Genomic DNA, 22668 nt, shown 5'->3' with positions numbered 1-22668 from the left:
CTTGGTGCCAATGATGGTCGTATGCGTGTTTGGCGTCGTGCAGGTGAGCGCCACAATCAGGACTGCATACGACCGAGGCACACAGGGCCAACACCCGGCATCATGGTGTGGGGAGCGATCTCCTACACTGGCCGTACACCACTGGTGATCGTCGAGGGGACACTGAATAGTGCACGGTACATCCAAACCGTCATCGAACCCATCGTTCTACCATTCCTATACCGGCAAGGGAACTTGCTGTTCCAACAGGACAATGCACGTCCGCATGTATCCCGTGCCACCCAACGTGCTCTAGAAGGTGTAAGTCAACTACCCTGGCCAGCAAGATCTCCGGATCTGTCCCCCATTGAGCATGTTTGGGACTGGATGAAGCGTCGTCTCACGCGGTCTGCACGTCCAGCACGAACGCTGGTCCAACTGAGGCGCCAGGTGGAAATGGCATGGCAAGCCGTTCCACAGGACTACATCCAGCATCTCTACGATCGTCTCCATGGGAGAATAGCAGCCTGCATTGCTGCGAAAGGTGGATATACACTGTACTAGTGCCGACATTGTGCATGCTCTGTTGCCTGTGTCTATGTGCCTGTGGTTCTGTCAGTGGGATCATGTGATGTATCTGACCCCAGGAATGTGTCAATAAAGTTTCCCCTTCCTGGGACAATGAATTCACGGTGTTCTTATTTCAATTTCCAGGAGTGTATTTCTTTGAATTCAAGCAACATGTTGTCTACATTTACATTGTTAATTTGGAAGGAGTGGAGATCGTCTCTCAGGACGCGTCAAGTGAATTTTTATCTGCTTTTTTAATTGGTACGTTTTTCGTTTATTTTCGGAGGATTTGGAGATTACAATACTCAGTCTTGCTACGGCAACCCTGTGTTTACTGACGCTACAGTCTGGAACCGCGCGACCGCTATGGTCGCAGGTTCGAATCCTGCCTCGGGCATGAATGTGTGTGATGTCCTTGGGTTAGTTGGGTATAAGTAGTTCTAAGTTCTAGGGGACTGATGACCTCAGAAGTTAAGTCCCATAGTGCTCAGAGCCATTGAACCTGTGTTCACTAATGCCTGTATTCGTTCTGATGCTCGTTATTAGCTCAGGATTCTTTGTTGCTATGAGGTCAAGTGTGTTTTCGCAACCGTTTACTATTCGTGTGGGCTCATGAACTAACTGTCTGCATACTTTTGATCAGGTGGTGTATGTTTGGAAGTGAATGAAAAGGAGAGAGTGGAATGTTGGTGCCGTAAGTAAAAAGTGTAGTGAAGAACTGATTAACTTTCCACCACGATAAGACCTGGCCAAAAAGCAAAAGCTTTAATCAGACAGAAAAGTATGCAGAAGCAAGAATTGAAAGACATGATAAGAATCTGAAACTAATGAAGTTCAAAGCAGGGGAATTGGTTCTTATTCAGAGTTATGGCAAATCGAGTGAAATCACTAATGAAATTTCAAACTTTGAATTTATTTACAGGGAGCCTTCCTCATCTTAATACTTACTGTCTTGTGTAACTACATTCAGGTCGACAATAGGGTGTAAGTAACATCACTGATCTGAAACTGTGTCAGAAGGGAGAGATCTGATTACTATACAATGTGAATAAGTGGCTAATGTAATTCATGCATATCACTTGTGTGCAGAAGGAGGTGTCTTATGTTGGATTTTTGATCGAAATGGTCCATGAACAGCTTTATCCAAAGCAAACGGCTTCCTGTTATCATGTGAACAAGCATTTACGAAGCCGAAAACACTTTTTGTATTTTGTTTCTATTTTGGCATAAGAAATTGACCTGTACAGTAGATTGGTGTCTTCTTTGACGTTTTTCATGGCCTTTATCCTGTATATTCACGGAGTCGTCATGTTAATTGTGGGATTTGACAGTTTAGTGGTACAGGGTGCCCGGAAATGCTTATTGTCGCCACCCGCTCCCCTCCCAGAAAGGAATTTGTATACCCCATGCGACTGCACCCTGTGCCTCTCATGTGAAAGTGTGCGAACGTTTGGTTAATGTTTGTGACTCATATAACTGAGGCGTGATGGGGTTACTAGTCTGGCAGTCGCCTACCCAGATGAAAAAAACCACCAAAGAACCAAGCTCAGCCTGGCCAACACACCGGTCTTTGTCGTTAATCTGCTGGGCAGATTCGACCCGGGACTGGAGCTCCTCCCTAAATACTAGAAGTAGCATGCTACCGTTTGTGGCCAGCTGAGTGGGACCGTACTATACATTAGTGATTATGGGTTATTAGCTATAGGTAGGATTCTTAAATGTGTGAAGTGTAGAATTACTTCAGATGTACTTAGACTTTTGACCAAGTTATGGATTACCATGAAACACTGAAGTGTAAACGATCAACTGAATGAATAATTGGAATTGTGAATGAACACTAACTGAATGATATGAGTGTGAGAAATTTTCAGAGGGACGTGTCTAACATGTGTCCACAAATGTTGAAAATATACTAAATGTGGAATAACGGGTAAAAGTTTCTTGGATTACTGAAATTATGACAATGGAAAAGGGCATGAGACAGTGCTAAATACCAAAAATGGTATTGGAAAGTGAAAATGAATTAATGATTCTCTCTTTAGTTATGCTTTAAACTGTATGTAAGAATTTATATAAATTAATTTGCAACAAGATACACATGAGTAAGAGATTCCCCTTTCTTCATGACAAGAAAGATTTTTATATGTGGTTTGACCACTACTTTTTTCTTCTTTCAAGTCTGTGGTCTTAATGTTCCTATAATAAACGAAAATAAATTTTGCTTCTTTAACTCATTAACATGTAAAGTGTCCACATGCTAGTTAAAAGCAAAATAATTCTGTATTAGAGTGATTTCAAAGTGTATATAACAAAGCACTACATGTGTAATATTTTTATGTGGCAGTAGCACTTAGAACATTGAAGTCAGTGTTTAGAGTTTTGTGTAATTTCATGTGTTTGAGGTAATGGTATGCAGAATAAATTTTGTATAAAAACACAATTTATTTATTTTTTATGGTTATACGTTAATTTAACTTCTTATATCTACATGTCTTCCTTTGCAATGCTACATAGGTTCATGTTTATTGATGAATTGCTTAGAACATAGTAATTTATATAGATGTACGCTAATTTTTGTATTATATCAAACTACAGATTACACACTAGGCAAACAGAAAACTGTTATGCATGCTCTCCTCTCTTCTTATTAAAGAAGATCAGTGAAACATACAGCACATGTAACTCTAAAACATGGCATGTGACATTATAGCATAGCGTTACTGTTGAAATATTTAATTTTACTCTTTTACACAGTTTCACTTTTATGTCAACCTTGTCAACTAAAGAGGAGATACGATTCATAATAAATGAAATATTATCTGAAACGATTAAAAACAAAATTTTAAAATCTCTACAGTAGACATACTGACAAAATGAAGAACTTTATCTTACATCAAGACACTGAAACTGTCAGAGCGGCTCAAACGAAATCTGTGGGATACAGACAGCATCTAATAATAATACGAAAAGCTAGCTTCACCTTAAGCTTACTGTGATACGATTTCAAAATGGCATGTCCACTATAAGACTCGATGTGAGAATGAAGTACGATAGCAGTCCGCAAATGAAGAACTTTGGGGACGCCATATTGGATTTCGTCGTTGTTTTCGAACTGTGGGTTGCGAGTTGTGACAGTATACTCTTTCAAGGCTACAGTGCATTAAAGAATTATCACTAACACATCACTCTTGATATGATTTGTTATAATTAAATGTCAATTAGTAATATATTGGCGGTAAAAGCCTTCAGGAGATCCGAGCATACAATATGCTATCACATGTTGCATGAGTTTACCGCAGTGTTGTGGATGGAGCCATACAGCCATAAAGTTGAAGAATTTTTGCCTTATTTTTTATACTAATTTTTTTTTACACCTTCGTGTTTGTAAAAGACATTGTGACTTTCTTATTAATTTGTTAGAAGTACGATCTGTAATATTCATTGTTATATACATATAAGAGCACTCTTTTTCAGACGTGAGCTTCTTTGATTTGATGAGTATACTAGGGTATGTGGACGGACAAACCGCTAGAAGTGTCTTGTGAAACATATCGAGGTTAACTCCAAAAACTGCAAAAATAAAATTGTAGTGAATGCTATAATGACCTGCTAATATAAGTACTTCAAAGCATACACAATCCGGTGTAGTTAAAATAATAGAGCTGTGTAGCAAATTTCGTTTTTTAATCAGACAGGAGCACGTAATTTGCAAGGAATCTCCTTCTTTTTCCGCCAAGGCAGTGACACGAGATTTTGAATTCTATGTGCACTGTTTCTGCAACACATGTGTAAGGTGGCTATAATTTCGCACCTTACAAGCACTCATCTACATATTTTGCCGTGATTTATAACCGGAATTACATATCATTTCATAGGTTGTACATCGTATATATGAATATTTAAAGAAGACTGACATTGTCACGTACACCTTGTAAACAGTTGCTAACGCTTACTGCATGAAAGGTGATGGATTGTCTTTATTATCAAAATGGCGTAATGAATGTTTGCCTATACTAGCAGAGGCTGGAACGCCAGTGGAAATGAAACGACGGGCGTAACTCAGGCCCTGGGTGGAAAAGCCCACACAGGTGTGTTGCTGTGCTTAACACAGGAAATATCCCAAGACGGACAGTCAGGGCACCTGAGCGCTGAAGCACAATACAACGGCTGCCGGCCGGTATTGTAGCGGTGCTGGAAGGATAACCGGATAATACTTCGGAAACTCCGAAAATCTTGGACAGTACAGAGAGGATCGAGGAAGTGTTACCTCGAAAATAATTACGCAGGCTGGGTTATTTCAGAGGATTTTTACTCTGAGAAGCGTACCATTGCATGAATTCCTGATTAACAGGTGAGCCGCCGCCCCCCCCCCCCCCCCCCCCCCCCCCCCCCCGCCCATGAACCACGGACCTTGGCATTGTGGGGAGGTTTGCGTGCCTCAACGATACAGATAGCCGTACCGTAGGTGCAACCACAACGGGGTATCTGTTGAGAGGCCAGACAAACGTGTGGTTCATGAAGAGGGGCAGCAGCCTTTTCAGTAGTTGCAGGGGCAACAGTCTGGATGATTGACTGATCTGACCTTGTAACACTAACCAAGATAGCCTTGCTGTTCTGGTACTGCGAACGGCTGAAAGCAAGGGGAAACTACAGCCGTAATTTTTCCCGAGGGCATGCAGCTTTACTGTATGATTAAATGATGATGGCGTCCTCTTGGGTAAAATATTCCGGAGGTAAAATAGTCCCCCATTCGGATCTCTGGGCGGGGACTGCTCAGGAGGACGTTGTTATCAGGAGAAAGACAACTGGCGTTCTACGGATCGGAGCATGGAATGTCAGATCCCTTAAGCGGGCAGGTAGGTTAGAAAATTTAAAAAGGGAAATGGATAGGTTAAAGTTAGATATAGTGGGAATTAGTGAAGTTCGGTGCCAGGAGGAACAAGACTTCTGGTCAGGTGACTACAGGGTTATAAACACAAAATCAAATAGGGGTAATGCAGGAGTAGGTTTAATAATGAATAAAAAAATAGGAGTACAGGTTAGCTACTACAAACAGCATAGTGAACGCATTATTGTAGCCAAGATAGACACGAAGCCCACGCCTACTACAGTAGTACAAGTTTATATGCCAACTAGCTCTGCAGATGACAAAGAAATTGATGAAATGTATGATGAGATAAAAGAAATTATTCAGATAATGATGGGAGACGAAAATTTAATAGTCATGGGTGATTGGAATTCGAGAGTAGGAAAAGGGAGAGAAGGAAACACAGTGGGTGAAAATGGATTGGGGGAGAGAAATGAAAGAGGAAGCCACCTGGTAGAATTTTGCACAGAGCATAACTTAATCATAGCTAACACTTGGTTTAAGAATCATAAAAGAAGGTTATATACATGGAAGAACCCTGGAGATACTAAAAGGTATCAGATAGATTATATAATGGTAAGACAGAGATTTAGGAACCAGGTTTTAAATTGTAAGACATTTCCAGGGGCAGATGTGAACTCTGACCACAATCTATTGGTTATGAACCGTAGATTAAAACTGAAGAAACTGCAAATAGGTGGGAATTTAAGGAGATGGGACATGGATAAACTGAAAGAACCAGAGGTTGTACAGAGTTTCAGGGAGAGCATAAGGGTACAACTGACGGGAATGGGGGAAAGAAATACAGTAGAAGAAGAGTGGGTAACTTTGAGGGATGAAATAGTGAAGGCAGCAGAGGATCAAACAGGTAAAAAGACGAGGGCTAGTAGAAACCCTTGGGTAACAGAAGAAATATTGAATTTAATTGGTGAAAGGAGAAAATATAAAAATGCAGTAAATGAAGTAGGCAAAAAGGAATACAAACATATCAAAAATGAGATCGACAGGAAGTGCAAAATGGCTAAGCAGGGATGGCTAGAGGACAAATGTAAGGATATAAAGGCTTATCTCACTAGGGGTAAGATAGATACTGCGTATAGGAGAATTAAAGAGACCTTTGGAGAAAGGAGAACCACTTGCATGAATATCAAGAGCTTTGATGGAAACCCAGTTCTAAGCATAGAAGAGAAAGCAGAATGGTGGAAGGAGTATATAGAGGGTCTATACAAGGGCGATCTACTTGACGACAGTATAATGGAAATGGAAGAGGATGTAGATGAAGATGAAATGGGAGATACGATACTGCGTGAAGAGTTTGACAGAGCACTGAAAGACCTGGGTCGAAACAAGACCCTCAGAGTAGACAACATCCCATTAGAACTACTGACAGCCTTGGGAGAGCCAGTCCTGACAAAACTCTACCATCTGGTGAGCAAGATGTATGAGACAGGCGAAATACCCTCAGACTTCAAGAAGAATATAATTATTCCAATCACAAAGAAAGCAGGTGTTGACACATGTGAAAATTACCGAAGTATCAGTTTAATAAGTCACAGCTGCAAAATACTACCGCGAATTCTTTACAGAGGAATGGAAAAACTGATAGAAGCCGACCGCGGGGAAGATCAGTTTGGATTCCATAGAAATGTTGGAACACTTGAGGCAATACTGACCCTACGACTTATCTTAGAAGTAAGATTAAGGAAAGGCAAACCTACGTTTCTAGCATTTGTAGACTTAGAGAAAGCTTTTGACAATGTTGATTGGAAACTCTCTTTCAAATTCTGAAGGTGGCAGGGGTAAAATACAGGGAGCGAGAGGCTATTTACAATTTGTACAGAAACCAGATGGCAGTTATAAGAGTCGAGGGGTATGAAAGGGAAGCAGTGGTTGGGAAGGGAGTGAGACAAGTTTGTAGCCTATCCCCGATTTTATTCAATCTGTATATTGAGCAAGCAATAAAGGAAACAAAAGAAAAGTTCTGAGTAGGAATTAAAATCCATGGAGAAGAAATAAAAACTTTGAGTTTCGCCGACGACATTGTAATTCTGTCAGAGACAGCAAAGGACTTGGAAGAGCAGTTGAACGGAATGGACTGTGTCTTGAAAGGAGGATGTAAGATCAACATCAACAAAAGCAAAACTAGGATAATGGAATGTAGTCGAATTAAGTCGGGTGATGCTGGGGGAATTAGATTAGGAAATGAGACACTTAAAGTAGTAAAGGATTTTTGCTATTTGGGGAGCAAAATAACTGATGATGGTCGAAGTAGAGAGGATATAAATAGTAGACTGGCCTTGGCAAGGAAAGCGTTTCTGAAGAGAAAAAAATTGTTAACAGCGAGTGTAGATTCAAGTGTCAGGAAGACGTTTCTGGAAGTATTTGTATGGAGTGTAGCCATGTGAAACGTGGACGATAAATAGTTTATACAAGAAGAGAATAGAAGCTTTTGTAATGTGGTACTACAGAAGAATGCTGAAGATTAGATGGGTAGACCACATAACTAATGAGGAGGTATTGAATAGAATTGGGGAGAAGAGGAGCTTGTGGCACAACGTGACTAGAAGAAGGGATCGGTTTGTAGGACATGTTCTGAGACATCGAGGGATCACCAATTTAGTATTGGAGGGCAGCGTGGAGGGTAAAAATCGTAGAGGGAGACCAAGAGATGAATACACTAAGCAGATTCAGACGGATGTAGGCTGCAGTAGGTACTCGGAGATGAAGAAGCTTGCACAGGATAGAGTAGCATGGAGATCTGCATCAAACCAGTCTCAGGACTGAAGACCACAACAACAACAACAACAACAACAGGTATTTCCTCGCAAACTTTCCGCGCTGGACGACAAAAGTCTAAAATATGATTGGTCGGCGTTCCGTAGTTTCGAGAATATGATTCACCTTCTGCAGTTACAGGGGAGGGGAGCCGAGATTAGCTGGGAAGCTAGCGGTGGAGAGAAAGAGGTCTTCCATTTTGAGTGCCCGTGTTTGACTGTCGCTCAAAAAAATGGTTCAAATGGCTCTGAGCACTATGGGACTCAACTGCTGAGGTCATTAGTCCGCTAGAACTTAGAACTAGTTAAACCTAACTAACCTAAGGACATCACAAACATCCATGCCCGAGGCAGGATTCGAACCTGCGACCGTAGCGGTCTTGCGGTTCCAGACTGCAGCGCCTTTAACCGCACGGCCACTTCGGCCGGCGACTGTCGCTCAGTATGAGCTTTTGTTGGTACAGACGGACTTGCTGTCTTTGTTCTCAGGAGATTTTATAGTTGGAACGGTTATCCACTGTACTGTTGTGAACTTATATGATTCTGGACTTCGAGTCTGGGAAGGCAGTTGTCGCTGAGTATGCAGAGTTCAGTGATTGAGAGCACTTTTTCTGCCTATGCTCATGTTGAGACGTTATCTGAACTCGGTCCTTGTGGCTGGGAGTTTGCGTTTCTCGTCTGTAGAGCACATAGAGCAGAAGACAGTATTAGGTTATACTAGTCAGAGGACCGTATTGTGCCGTCCTAGTGTTTGAATGAAGTTTCTTTTATATTTTTGCGGCTGGAGTTCTTGCGTCGTCGCTGATGTGTACGAGAACCATCACTCCGAGGCACCGGACGCGGTACATACGGTGATAGTGCTAATTGCTTCGGCTTATTAGGGCTATAAAGCTAAACAGCTGCGATTACGTAAATTTCATTTCCACTGAGGTTGCACACCACTGTAGATCATCTTTGAAAGTAGTGTCTTCTAGTGCATGGTACGTAGCTGATATCAGTCATCCCGTGTTATTTGTATTAGATCGCTTAGCCATAAAAAGGGGCAGATTTGGGCAATTGAGCAATCTTATTGGTTAAGTTTAATTCCTTTGTATCTCTTTATGTCCATTGGACGTTGATATACAAACATTTGTAATATATAAAGTGGTTTTAATCCACACTAAATGTAGAAGCAGAAACCAGTATTTATCATTTTGTAGTTACTAGTTCCCTTATCCCTGATGTTTATGTTGTAATTTATATGTTAAGGGGCAAGAAGGAGGAGACAATATCACCATTAACACATCCTAAGATCTGCTTCAGGGGGTAGTCAAACAGGGCCAAATCTTCATTTTCGCGTTGAGTATTTTCTGTTGCGCACATTTTTTTTACACCCGCCTCGAGTAGCATCTTGGACATGCACTAATATATGGAGGACATGTAATATTTTGTAAACATAACTGGAAATTATATCTACACCTACATCTACATTTATACTCCGCAAGCCACCAAACAGTGTGTGGCGGAGGGCACTTTACGTGCCACTGTCTTTACCTCCCTTTTCTGTTCCAGTCGCGTATGGTTCGCGGGAAGAACGACTGCCTGAAAGCCTCCGTGCGCGCTCGAATCTCTCTAATTTTACATTCGTTATCTCCTCGGGAGGTATAAGTAGGGGGAAGCAATATATTCGATACTTCATCCAGAAACGCACCCTCTCGAAACTTGGCGAGCAAGCTACACCGCGATGCAGAGCGCCGCTCTTCTTTGGATCTTCTCTATCTCCTCCGTCAACCCGATCTGGTACGGATCCCACACTGATGAGCAATACTCAAGTACAGGTCGAACGAGTGTTTTGTAAGCCACCTCCTTTGTTAATGGACTACGTTTTCTAAGGACTCTCCCAATGAATCTCAACCTGGTATCCGCCTTACCAACAATTAATTTTATATATCATTCCACTTCAAATCGTTCCGTACGCATATTCCCAGATATTTTACAGAAGTAACTGCTACCAGTGTTCGGCTATCATATGATCATGCAATAAAGGATCCTTCTTTCTATGTATTCGCAATACATTACACTTGTCTACGTTAAGGGTCAGTTGCCACTCCCTGCATCAAGTGCCTATCCGCTGCAGATCTTCCTGCATTTCGCTACTATTTTCTAATGCTGCAACTTCTCTGTATACTACAGCATCATCCGCGAAAAGCCGCATGGAACTTCCGACACTATCTACTAGGTCATTTATATGGTCCCATAATACTCCCCTGTGGCACGCCAAAGGTTACTTTAACGTCTGTAGATGTCTCTCCATTGATAACAACATGCTGTGTTCCGTTTGCTAAAAACTCTTCAATCCAGCTACACACCTGGTCTGATATTCCGTAGGCTCTTACATTGTTTATCAGGCGACAGTGCGGAACTGTATCGAACGCCTTCCGGAAGTCAAGGAAAATAGCATCTACCTGAGAGCCTGTATCTAATATTTTCTGGGTCTCATGAACAAATAAAGCGAGTTGGGTCTCACACGATCGCTGTTTCCGGAATCGATGTTGATTCCTACAGAGTAGATTCTGTGTTTCCAAAAACGACATGATACTCGAGCAAAAAACATGTTCTAAAATTCTACAACAGATCGACGTCAGAGATATAGGTCTATAGTTTTGCGCATCTGCTCGACGACCCTTCTTGAAGACTGGGACTACCTGTGCTCTTTTCCAATCGTTTGGAACCTTCCGTTCCTCTATAGACTTGCGGTACACGGCTGTTAGAAGGGGGGCAAGTTCTTTCGCGTACTCTGTGTAGAATCAAATTGGTATCCCGTCAGGTCCAGTGGACTTTCCTGTGTTGAGTTATTCCAGTTGCTTTTCTATTCCTTGGACACTTATTTCGATGTCAGCCGTTTTTTCGTGTGTGCGAGGATTTAGAGAAGGAACTGCAGTGCGGTCTTCCTCTGTGAAACAGCTTTGGAAAAAGGTGCTTAGTATTTCAGCTTTACGCGTGTCATCCTCCGTTTCAATGCCATCATCATCCCGGAGTGTCTAGATATGCTGTTTCGAGCCACTTACTGATTTAACGTAAGACCAGAACTTCCTAGGATTTTCTGTCAAGTCGGTACATAGAATTTTATTTTCGAATTCACTGAATGCTTCACGCATAGCCCTCCTTGCGCTAACTTTACATCGTTTAGCTTCTGTTTGTCTGAGAGGTTTTGGCTGCGTTTAAACTTGGAGTGAAGTTCTCTTTGCTTTCGCAGTAGTTTCCTAACTTTGTTGTTTAACCACAGTGGGTTTTTCCCGTCCCTCACAGTTTTACTCGGCACGTACCTGTCTAAAACGCATTTTACGATTGCCTTGAACTTTTTCCATAAACACTCAACAATGTCAGTGTCGGAACAGAAATTTTCGTTTTGATCTGTTAGGTAGTCTGAAATCTGCCTTCTATTACTATTGCTAAACAGATAAACCTTCCTCCCTTTTTTTATATTCCTATTAACTTCCATATTCAGGGATGCTGCAACGGCCTTATGATCACTGGTTCCCTGTTCTGCACTTACTGAGTCGAAAATTTCGGGTCCGTTTGTTATCAGTAGGTCCAAGAAGTTATCTCCACGAGTCGGTTCTCTGTTTAAGCCAATTATTAACCTAGCTCGGTTGTTGAGTGTGACCTCCACCCATAATAATTCACAGGAACTATCCACTTCTACTTCACTACAGGATAAACTACTACTAACAGCGACAAACATGCCACCACCGGTTGGATGCAATCTATCCTTTCTAAACACCGTCTGTGCCTTTGTAAAAATTTCGGCAGAATTTATCTCTGGCTTCAGCCAGCTTTCTGTACCTATGACTATTTCAGCTTCGGTGCTTTCTATCAGCGCTTGAAGTTCCGGTACTTTACCAATGCAGCTTCGACAGTTTACAATTACAATACCGATTGCTGCTTGGTCCCCACATGTCCTGACTTTGCCCTGAACCCTTTGAGGCTGTTGCCCTTTCTGTACTTGCCCGAGGCCATCTAACCTAAAAAACCGCCCAGTCCACGCCACACAACCGCTGCTACCCGTGTAGCTGCTTGCTGCGTGTAGTGGACTCCTGACCTATCCATCGGAACCCGAAACCCCACCACCCTATGGCGCAAGTCGAGGAATCTGCAGCCCACACGGTCGCAGAACCGTCTCAGCCTCTGATTCAGACTCTCCACTCGGCTCTGTACCAAAGGTCCGCAGTCAGTCCTGTCGACGATGCTGCAGATGGTGAGCTCTGCTTTAATTCCCCTAGCGAGACTGGCAGTCTTCACCAAATCAGATAGCCGCCGGAAGCCAGAGAGGATTTCCTCCGATCCATAGCGACATATATCATTGGTGCCGACATGAGCGACCACCTGCAGATGGGTGCACCCTGTACCCTTCATGGCATCCGGCAGGACCCTTTCCACATCTGGAATGACTCCCCCCGGTATGCACATGGAATGCACATTGGTTTTCTTCCCCTCTCTTGCTGCCATATCCCTAAGGGGCCCCATTACGCGCCTGACGTTGGAGCTCCCAACTACCGGTAAGCCCACCCTCTGCGACCGCCCGGATCTTGCAGATTGAGGGGCAACCTCTGGAACAGGACAAGCAGCCATGTCCGGCCGAAGATCAGTATCAGCCTGAGACAGAGCCTGAAACCGGTTCGGCAGACAAACTGGAGTGACCTTCCGTTCAGCCCTCCGGAATGTCTTTCGCCACCTGCCACACCTCGAGATGGCCTCCCACTCTATCACAGGTGAGTGATCAGCCTCAATGTGGGCAGTATCCCGGGCAGCCACAGTCGTAGTCCGATCGGGGGATGCGTGGGACGAGCTGGCCGTCCCCGACAAACCCCCATCCGGAACCCCACAGTGATGCCCATTGGCAACAGCCTCAAGCTGTGTGACCGAAGCCAACACTGCCTGAAGCTGGGAGCGAAGGGATGCTAACTCAGCCTGCATCCGAACACAGCAGTTGCAGTCCTGCTGCATGGATGTTGTACCACGAATGAATCAACATACACAGTATAATTAATTAGAATATGACGACAAAGGACCTCATGTTTTATCCTCATATTAATTACTTGTCTTTCAGTCTGAATTAAAGTCACAATGAAAGGAGTGTAATTGCTTTGGCAGTGAAAGAAATAATGTAATTTGTTGCAATGGTGCCTATAAACTTCATCTTGATTAAAAAATAAAAAAGACTTATTCGCTGCTGCATAGCCTATAAATACTTTTCTGTTTCTTCACTATAGTGTAAAGTGTTGGTTGTGGTGACAGACTGATGTAAGCAGTGTCCACTAAGTAACTTTTATCGTAATTATTAAAAATAGCATCCAGTGACATCTGTTTACGGTAAAATACAGCAAGTATACCAGATGTGGAGTTTCTTTCACATAACAGTGGACCTAAATGGACCCGATATTACAAAAACGATCCCTAAGTGCTGGCTTTGTATCATCACGATCACGCTTTCGTATCGTTAAAGGGGAGATCTTGGTCCATCACTACCGACTACAGAGCAAGCTTCGAGTGAAACCTCCCTCCTCCCTTTCCCCCGCCCCACACACACACCTTACTTCCATAGAACGTGATGTGATCACGTACGAAACACGATAGCAGGCAACAAATGAGCTGGACAAGTACATGTCACTTTGCCGTCACTTCCCAGTACGCTGCGGGTGAAACTAGCTTCTCCCGTCAACAACAGACCATAACTGAGTCATGGTGTAGCTGCGTCAACAGAAAGACGCAAATGTGAGAGGCTCTGGCTCGGCGAAGATGTGTGCAGGAATTTCTTGTGGTTGCCAGAGGCACTCCGAGCTCTATGGGTCACATTAAATTGGTTATCTATAGAGATGCTTCAAAAGGAATTAAAGAAGAGTACTGTTTTGCAATAGCTAGTATATGAAATATCTGGAGCTGGGGGATTTTATAATTTGGAATTATGAAACAATGTTGCCTCCGTGATATTATTTGGCGCCTGCGGCATGCAAAACTGTAAGAATGAACCTCTTCCAACTTTTAGCTTTTTACGAGGCTTGCCAGTGTTTTTAGTACTTTGGACAATGTAATTTTTATGTTCGATTATAATTTCATTGTCACCGTTACCTAAGTCAAAAAAGTCCCTGGGAGTAGACAACATTCCATTAGAACTACTGATAGCCTTGAGAATGACAGCCATGACAAAACTCTATGATCTGGTGAGCAAGGTGTACGAGACAGGCGAAATACCCACAGACTTCAAGAAGAGTATAATAATCCAATCCCAAAGAAAGCAGGTGTCGACAGATGTGAAAATTACCGAACTTTCAGTTTAATAAATCACGGCTCCAAAATACTAACGTGAATTCTTTGCAGACGAATGGAAAAAGTGGTAGATGCCGACCTCGGGGAAGATCAGTTTGGATTCCGTAGAAATGTTGGAACACGCGAGGGAATACTGACTCTACAACTTACCTTAGAAGATAGATTAACGAAAGGTACAGCTACGTTTCTAGAATTTGTAGACTTAGAGAAAGCTTTTGACAACATTGATTAGCTTTCAAATTCTGGGGGCGATAGGGGTAAAATACAGGGAGCAAAAGGCTATTTACAATTTGTACAGAAACCAGATGTCAGTTATAAGAGTCGAGGGACATGAAAGGGAAGCAGTGGTTGAGAAGGGAATGAGACAGGGTTGTACCCTATCCCGATGTTATTCAATCTGTATATTGAGCAAGCTGTAAAGGAAACAAAAGAAAAATTTGGAGTATGAATTAAAATCCGTGGACAAGAAATAAAAACTTTGAGGTTTGCCGATGACATTGTAATTCTTTCAGAGACAGCAAAGGACCTGTTAGAGCAGTTGAACGGAATGGACAGTGGTTTGAAAGGAGGATGAACATCAACAAAAGCAATACGAGGATAATGGAATGTAGTCGAATTAAATCAAGTCATGCTGAGGGAATTACATTAGGAAATGAGACACTTAAAGTAGTAGACGAGTTTTGCTATTTGGGGAGCAAAATAAGTGATGGTTCAAATGGTTCTGAGCACTATGGGGCTTAACATCTGTGGTCATCAGTCCCCTAGAACTTAGAACTACTTAAACCTAACCAACCTAAGGACATCACACACATCCATGCCCGAGGCAGGATTCGAACCTGCGACCGTAGCAGTCGCGCGGTTCCGGACTGAGCGCCTAGAACCGCTAAACCACCGCGGCCGGCAAAATAAGTGATGATGGTCGAAGTAGAGAGGATACAAAATGATAACTGGAATGCAGACAGGCGATGGCAAGGAAAGAGTTTCTGAAGAAGAGAAATTTTTATCATCGAGTATAGGTTGCAGTGTCAGGAAGTCTTTTCTGAAAGTAGGTGTATGGAGTGTAGCCATGTGTGGAAGTGAAACATGGACGTTAAACAGTTTAGACAAGAAGAGAACAGAAGCTTTTGAAATGTGATGCTACAGAAGAATGCTGAAGATTAGATGAGTAGATCATGTAACTAATGAAGGGGTACTGAATAGAATTGGGGAGAAGAGGAATTTGTGGCACAACTTGAGTAGAAGAAGAAACCGGTTGGTAGCACACGTTCTGAGGCATCAATGGATCATCAGCTTAATATTGAAGTGTCGAGGGTAGAAATCGTAGAGGGAGACCAAGTGGTGAATACACTAAGCAAATTCAGAATGATGTAGGTTGTAGTAGTTAATCGGAAATGAAGAAGCTTTCACAGGATAGAGCAGCATGGGGAGCTGCATCAAACCAGTCTCTGGACTGAAGATGACAACAACAAAAAGTCACCATTAACCGTAATCATTATTACCTGTGATAGGATCCATGTTCTGTTGTCCTTTACTGACAGTATCAGGTTGTCAAAGCTAAATTTGATTAATACTGAGGACAATAACTTCTGGGGACAATAACTTCACCAGCAAGTGAAACAAATGTTTTTCCCGAATTTGAAAGCTCATATTGTTGTTAATTAATTAAAGTCATTATCAATAGCTTCAGTAACAACAGTATCGAAAAAAACTCCTGCATACGTAATGACTGGCTGTCATCAATACGCCTACATTTGAAGCTGATTGTTACATAAACTTAAGTCTGATTTTAATGAACCGACTTCAGAAATACATTTTCCACTTTAGGGCTTTCGACCGAATAATCTCGTTATATGATTGGAATTCCACTAAATTATAAATTTTAATTAAAGACTGATTCGACTAACCAAGTCTGATTTGATTATAATAATTATGTTTCATTGGTCAGTCTTTATTAAGACCGTGAGTTACCATTTTGATGACCTGATTTTCCACATCGTTGCGGTCAGTTTTATTCGGCGTCGATGCCTATCCGACAAATAAGGCATACGCGATCATGAGAATTGCAAGTTATTATAACCATATCAGAAGTATGATTATTACAGGTTGAGTTGTCGTGGATGGGGAGACTTCCCAGTAGCTTTGTTGCGTCTTGGAGTGAATGCAACGACGCGTCGTCGCTGTCATAAAGGCATAAGTGGACCCTACAATCTACTAGGTAGGTGTCCTCTAATTTAGTTTCCATTGAGCGCAGTTTTATGCCCGTACTTTCTCCAGTCTACGAAACATTTATTGGAGGCAGGCCCAGAATGGTGTTTAGCTTCTTATGCGATTATATCTTTATCTCTTCATTGTTTGCAAAACGTCAGTTTTCATGGTTCTTTTCTCTTCGAGAATATCATTAACCTTTAACTCGCCCTGACGGAAAATACGAAGATTAGAGCTGAATAAGTATGTCTCTCGGACAAAAATCCTCTGAAACGTGAACTTGCCAATAACATATTGTTACTGATTCCGGAAATTTCTTCGTATTGGTTCGTGCAAATGGCGTACAACTCCTGTTAACACTCATTGGCCGTGTGGCCTGGTGTCAGCTTCCATTACACTATATCGTTGACATCGAAGGACACAGAAATTCGATCAAACTGACTACATGCTTGAATTACAAAATGATGCGTATATCACTTATAAACTCACATGGGAAGTATATTATTTTATTTTTTAAATGTAATCTACACCAGTTGAAAATGTTAAAATGTTGACGTGCATTACTTCAAGATCTAATAAAATCGGTAATTTTTATATAGAAGGCTGTGGATTGCTGTGTTATAAAGGTCATGTCCAGAAGAGGATGGGCACCAGGTTCAGCAAGTTGAAACAAAGTTTGAGAGAGAAGAAACTTTCTGATGGTAAAACTATAAGAGACAGGGTGGTAGACAAAATGATTGATGAACTACAGCAGTACTGTGGGATGGCCACTAGAAATAATACTGAGGATTTGTTGAAAATGAAGCAGCCAGTATGGGCTACCTTCTTCCACAGACTGTCAATTGATGAAAAACCAGTACACCACCTTTGCCTGTTATATCAATCAGTAAAGCCAGGTCTGAACTGCATTATTCAAAACAAACAGGAAAATGTTAAGGCATTTTTATAGCAGAAAGAGGAAACTATAAAGGAGACAGTAGTAATGTATTTAGGCGTGGCGAGAGGAGCCACAGACCAGGAAGCAGGCTGGGTGGCTGACGCCAGGCAGATGGGCAGCTGGCAGCTGTGCTTGACAATGAGCTATGAACTATCAACTATAAAGACATAAAGAGGGCTCTGTGTTTTGACAACGGGGTTGGAATTAAAGTTAATAAGATGACAGCACTTCTGGTAAGGGAGAGAGCGTGGGACGAGAGGGAGAAAGGGAGATGGCCTTCTGATGGGGACAGCACTACGTCATGAGAAGCCAACACAGGGCTTAGGGCGCAGTGTGTGACAATATTAAAAGAGGCGTCTCTACCCCTCCACCTGGCCTCTGAAGAATCACTGAAGAATAGTGCACAATGACAACCAATAAGGGGGGAAGTAGCCCTCGACATTACGTCAAGGCAATAACGAAGGGGAAAATGATACAAAATTCGGCAGCAAGACGCTCCGAAAGAGAGGTAACCGGAGAAGAGTCAGAGGACACTCAGAGGAGAGTTAGACGCTGTCTAGGCGCGAGGAAGCGGTAGGCCGTCCGGAGATAGACTGCAGGAGTCGATATGCAGTAGCTGTGGGACTTTGAATTTTCGTGTGGGCCTCATTCTAAGAGTAGACGGAACGGCAATGGTATTACGCCGTCTCTGTATCTGACTTGGCTGCTCATAGGAAACGTCTCAGCCAGAGCAGTAGGGTACATTTTCAAATAAACTTTCTTTTTTATTTTGAGCTTTTCCTCATTACAGAGGCTTATCTCCAACATAATAATTTACTCGGAAATTACTACACATACAATAAACGTTCTTAAACTGTATTTTCAAAATATTCCTCCAGGTGTTTCGATATTGTGTGTCCTCTTCCTCTGCGCCCATTCTCCTCATTGTGTGCTGTACATTTCGGAGCCAGGTGGTCATTGGTCGCCCTCTTCTTCTTCTCCCCTCCGGTTCCCACTCCAGTATCAATTTTGGTATTCTGGCTTCCTGCATTCGTCGTACATGCCCGTACTACTGTAATTTCTTCCTATCCATTACGTCATAAATTCTTTCTTTTATTTCCATTCTCTTTATTATTTCGGTGTTCCTTATCTTCTCTTTCCTGGAGATTCTTGCCAATCTTCTCCAGAAGTCCATCTCTAGAGCTTGTAATTTTTTAATGTGCTACAGGTTAATTGTGCAGGTCTCCATACAGAACCACACTCTCTAAATGGAATGTATATTAATTTTTTAGTTCTACTCGTTACATTCCTGCTCCATGAGACTGAGTTTAGCATCGAAATGACCTTACATCCGCTACTAATTCTTTTATTGATTTCTGACTCTGATTTTTTCTCGATTTCTAAAATGGATCCCAAATAACAAAAAGTGTTTATCTTTTTGATTTTCATTTCTTCAATGTATAGCTCATCTGAATTATTAGTTAAGTATTCTGTTTTTTGGTAATTAATCTTCAAACCTCAAGTCTTGTATGCTACTGCTAGTTGACTGCACATATAGTTAGCATCCTCCCCATCTTGTGCTACGACTACTTGATCGTCAGCAAACAATAAATTATGTAGGTAAACTCCATCTCCTATTTCTAATCCCATACTTTTACATTTACATGTTCTAAGGCTAATATCTGTATAGGTTTTAAATGACTATGGTGACATGGGACAGCCCTGTAAGAGGCCTTTGTTTGTTCTAAATTTCTGTGAAAGTTTGTTACCAACTTTCACTTGGCAAATGTTATCTTTATACATCTGTTGTATTATTTTAACCAAGGAAGGGCTTATCTGCCTGCCTTTTGCTACTTTTACACCAGATATTGTCATTTCCTAGCCAGGTCAAAGTCTCCCTCTCACTAAGGCCAACCAGCTAAATTGTGGCTTCGAACCGTGTCGTTGAATCTCAGGCAAAACCCACGCTTGGGACGCGACAGCCCTCTTGGTCCTGATTCGTGGTGCAATTACTGCAACTCAAACAGTTCATACAGCCATAAACATTCCATCCCAGCAGTAGTCATGGATGTCATAAAACCTATTTACAGAGACCTGGCAAGTCCTGAATTACTGAAGAAGTGTCTGCATGGTCAGACTCAAAATCCCTAAGAGTCGTTCAATAATCTTATATGCACTCACTTACCAGAAAATGTTATTGTTGGAATGAAGACGCTAAAGTGGGGGTTCAGTGATGCTGTTATTGCTTTTAATTATGCCAACACTGGTACGGTGAAAGTGCTACAGAATATGGGAATTGATCCTGGAGCAAACTGCATCATGAACGGATAGAAAAGGTTCGCATTGATCAAGCAGAGTATGCAGCACAGTTGGCCACTAAGGAGTCTAGTAAGAAGAAAAGAAGAAGAAACTTGGAAAAAGATCAAGAGGATGATGTACAGTATGGTGCAGGGTGCTTCTGAGTGTCTAAAAATAAAAAATTAAGCATATATTGAGTTACAGTCTTTTGAAACTTTAGAAGCCGTTCCTGAAAATTTACTTTTTCTGTTGCATTTTTCTGTAAATCTCAGAAACCACTTCAAATAGGGAGTAATAATATACACATCCTGAGTCTACTGAACTAAAAGAAGAACAAAATGTTATGTATTATTAAAATTATTTTGGATAACGTAGAAAAAAGTACACAAAATTTTAATGGTGTAATTAAAAAATTGTATTCCGAAAGTAGTGGCTAAAATACAATTATTGTAGATCAGTAGACTCAGAACATACAGTTTAATTTCATGTCAATGGCTATAGTGGTTCCTGAAATACACGGATATACATGGAAGCCAAGTCACTAACATTGTCGGGATAGGGCGTTCCATCTCCCCTTAAGGAGATCAGATTAGCAGACAGGCTCATTAGCAAAGACAATGTGTTTCCTTTAAGCAAGATGTGTAACTTCATTTTAACATGTATCGTTTCACACAGCTTATGACAGACGTTTTGGCAGTTGCCTCGCTTGCAACATGTCACCCGTTTCAGCATTCACAACCAATGGAATGCTAAGGCATCACTGGCAGTTCTGTTGCATATTCCACAAGAGCTGTTTAGAATACACAGGGGCGATGGCACACACAAGTTGTAGCGTTTACGTCCCACGTCGACACACATTTTACTGGGTGTCATCATACACCGCTGTAAGCAAGCAAATAGTTTAGATCGGCAACAATCCGCATCACATAAAACGACGGATTGTCACGGAGCATGAGAACGGACATACTAGTAGAAACCGTGTCTTACTGGATTGCACAGAGAATACGGTGATTCTCACTGTGAGGCAACGCAGAATCGGCTGAATAAAATGAACAATCAGGAACATGCGCTGTGCAAACAGATGTCAAACAATGAAGCTGGCTCACTGCCCAGTCGTGGACTAGTTTTTGGAGAGGTACCACGTCCTGAGGCCCCATTTACACAGGCTACATTTTATCCCAATCGACTACTCGTGCCAAGTGAATCCTCTGCCGCATCCTTGGCATTATATTCCTCTACTGAATCCCCCCTGTCGTGACTGGCCCGTTTTGTTTATAAGTCAGCGCCAAAATTGCGTGTGTTGCAAAGATATCCTGCTATGCAGTTTGGCACCTGAGTGGTGAAAGCGAGTTTATGAGGTACCACACTTTTTACGCAAAAAATATCGAGATATAGTAGCAGAATGTAGAGACAAGTGACAATAATAGATTATTAATGACAAAAACAAAATTCATAGTGGATCGTCTAGACAAATGTCGTGGGTATATTCTCCACATTCCTGGGATCTGAAAGAAGAGGAGACGTGTTGTCCAAAGTTTTCCGAACATCTACATTTATCTACTCGAGAAACTATTTATTCAAACAATATTCAGAAAGCAGTAAATAGTACCTTTTTAACTTTACTCTTCGTACTTTGTTTTCTTTATAAAGGCCAAAAACGCCAAAAATTATTTTTCTCTTTGCCGATTCTTGACTTATGCAAGCATGTGAAATGTACCGACAACGCATAATCGATTTTGACAAGAAATGCCATGCACGAACTGTGGCAAGTGGCACATAAATTTTCGTTCTGACATCCGCTATTATAGCTTATCTGTCTTGAGCTGACTGCAGTGTAATTAAAAAGAATTACACCAGACGCGTTTCGCTTTTATTTATAAAGCATCTTCTGTGGCATTCTGTAAATTGGATAGATACTTTTGTACATTTATTTTTCGATTCTTCGATTCTTTTAGGCTGAAAACTGCGTTTTCTTTATGAAGTTAGTCTGTAAGCTACTTACGGTGTTTCTTTACATAGTCTGCACCTTCCCCTCTTGCTGGCCGTGGTTAATGTCGACATGCTTCATTTCACATCTGCAGTTTTTGGCATTTTGCGTTGTTTCCTGCGCTGCACTATTTATAATTGACTTTCATAACTGTTTTTATTCATCACTGCTACAGTGTTTATGCCTATTCGTTTGTTTTCGTTAATGTTGTGTTACGAACCTATGAAATGATTTTGTGTGTGTGTGCGTGTGTGTGTGTGTGTGTGTGTGTGAGAGAGAGAGAGAGAGAGAGAGAGAGAGAGACAGTGAAATTGTCTTGTATGTAGATAGAGATGTGAGATGGGTGGTGTTTTTTTAAGGGGGGGGGGGGAGAATGACAGGGATGGCCTGGACAGTGATTATGGGATAGATCTGGGAGAAAATGGTAGTGGTAAATGGAGCCTTTGCTTATATTTGTACTTTTAATGTTATATTAAGTGGTCAATTAGTTTAAAGAGTGTGTGGTTTGCCAAGTTCATCTGATTATTTATGAGTTGTTTCTTTTCTGTTATGGTTTTTTGGATGTGGTAGTTTTCTTGTAAGGTGAGGAGCTTACAGACTAACTTCATAAAGAAAACGCTGTTTTTAACCTAAAAGAATCAAAAAATAAATATACAAACGTATGCATCCAATTTACGGAATGCCACAGACGATACTTTATAAATAAAAGCGAAATGCGTCTGGTGAAATTCTTTTTAACTACATTGCAGTCAGCTCAAGACAGTTA

Source organism: Schistocerca americana, chromosome 8 (assembly GCF_021461395.2).
Source record: "Schistocerca americana isolate TAMUIC-IGC-003095 chromosome 8, iqSchAmer2.1, whole genome shotgun sequence".
NCBI lineage: Eukaryota > Metazoa > Arthropoda > Insecta > Orthoptera > Acrididae > Schistocerca > Schistocerca americana.
This window is presented reverse-complemented; position numbering follows the sequence as displayed.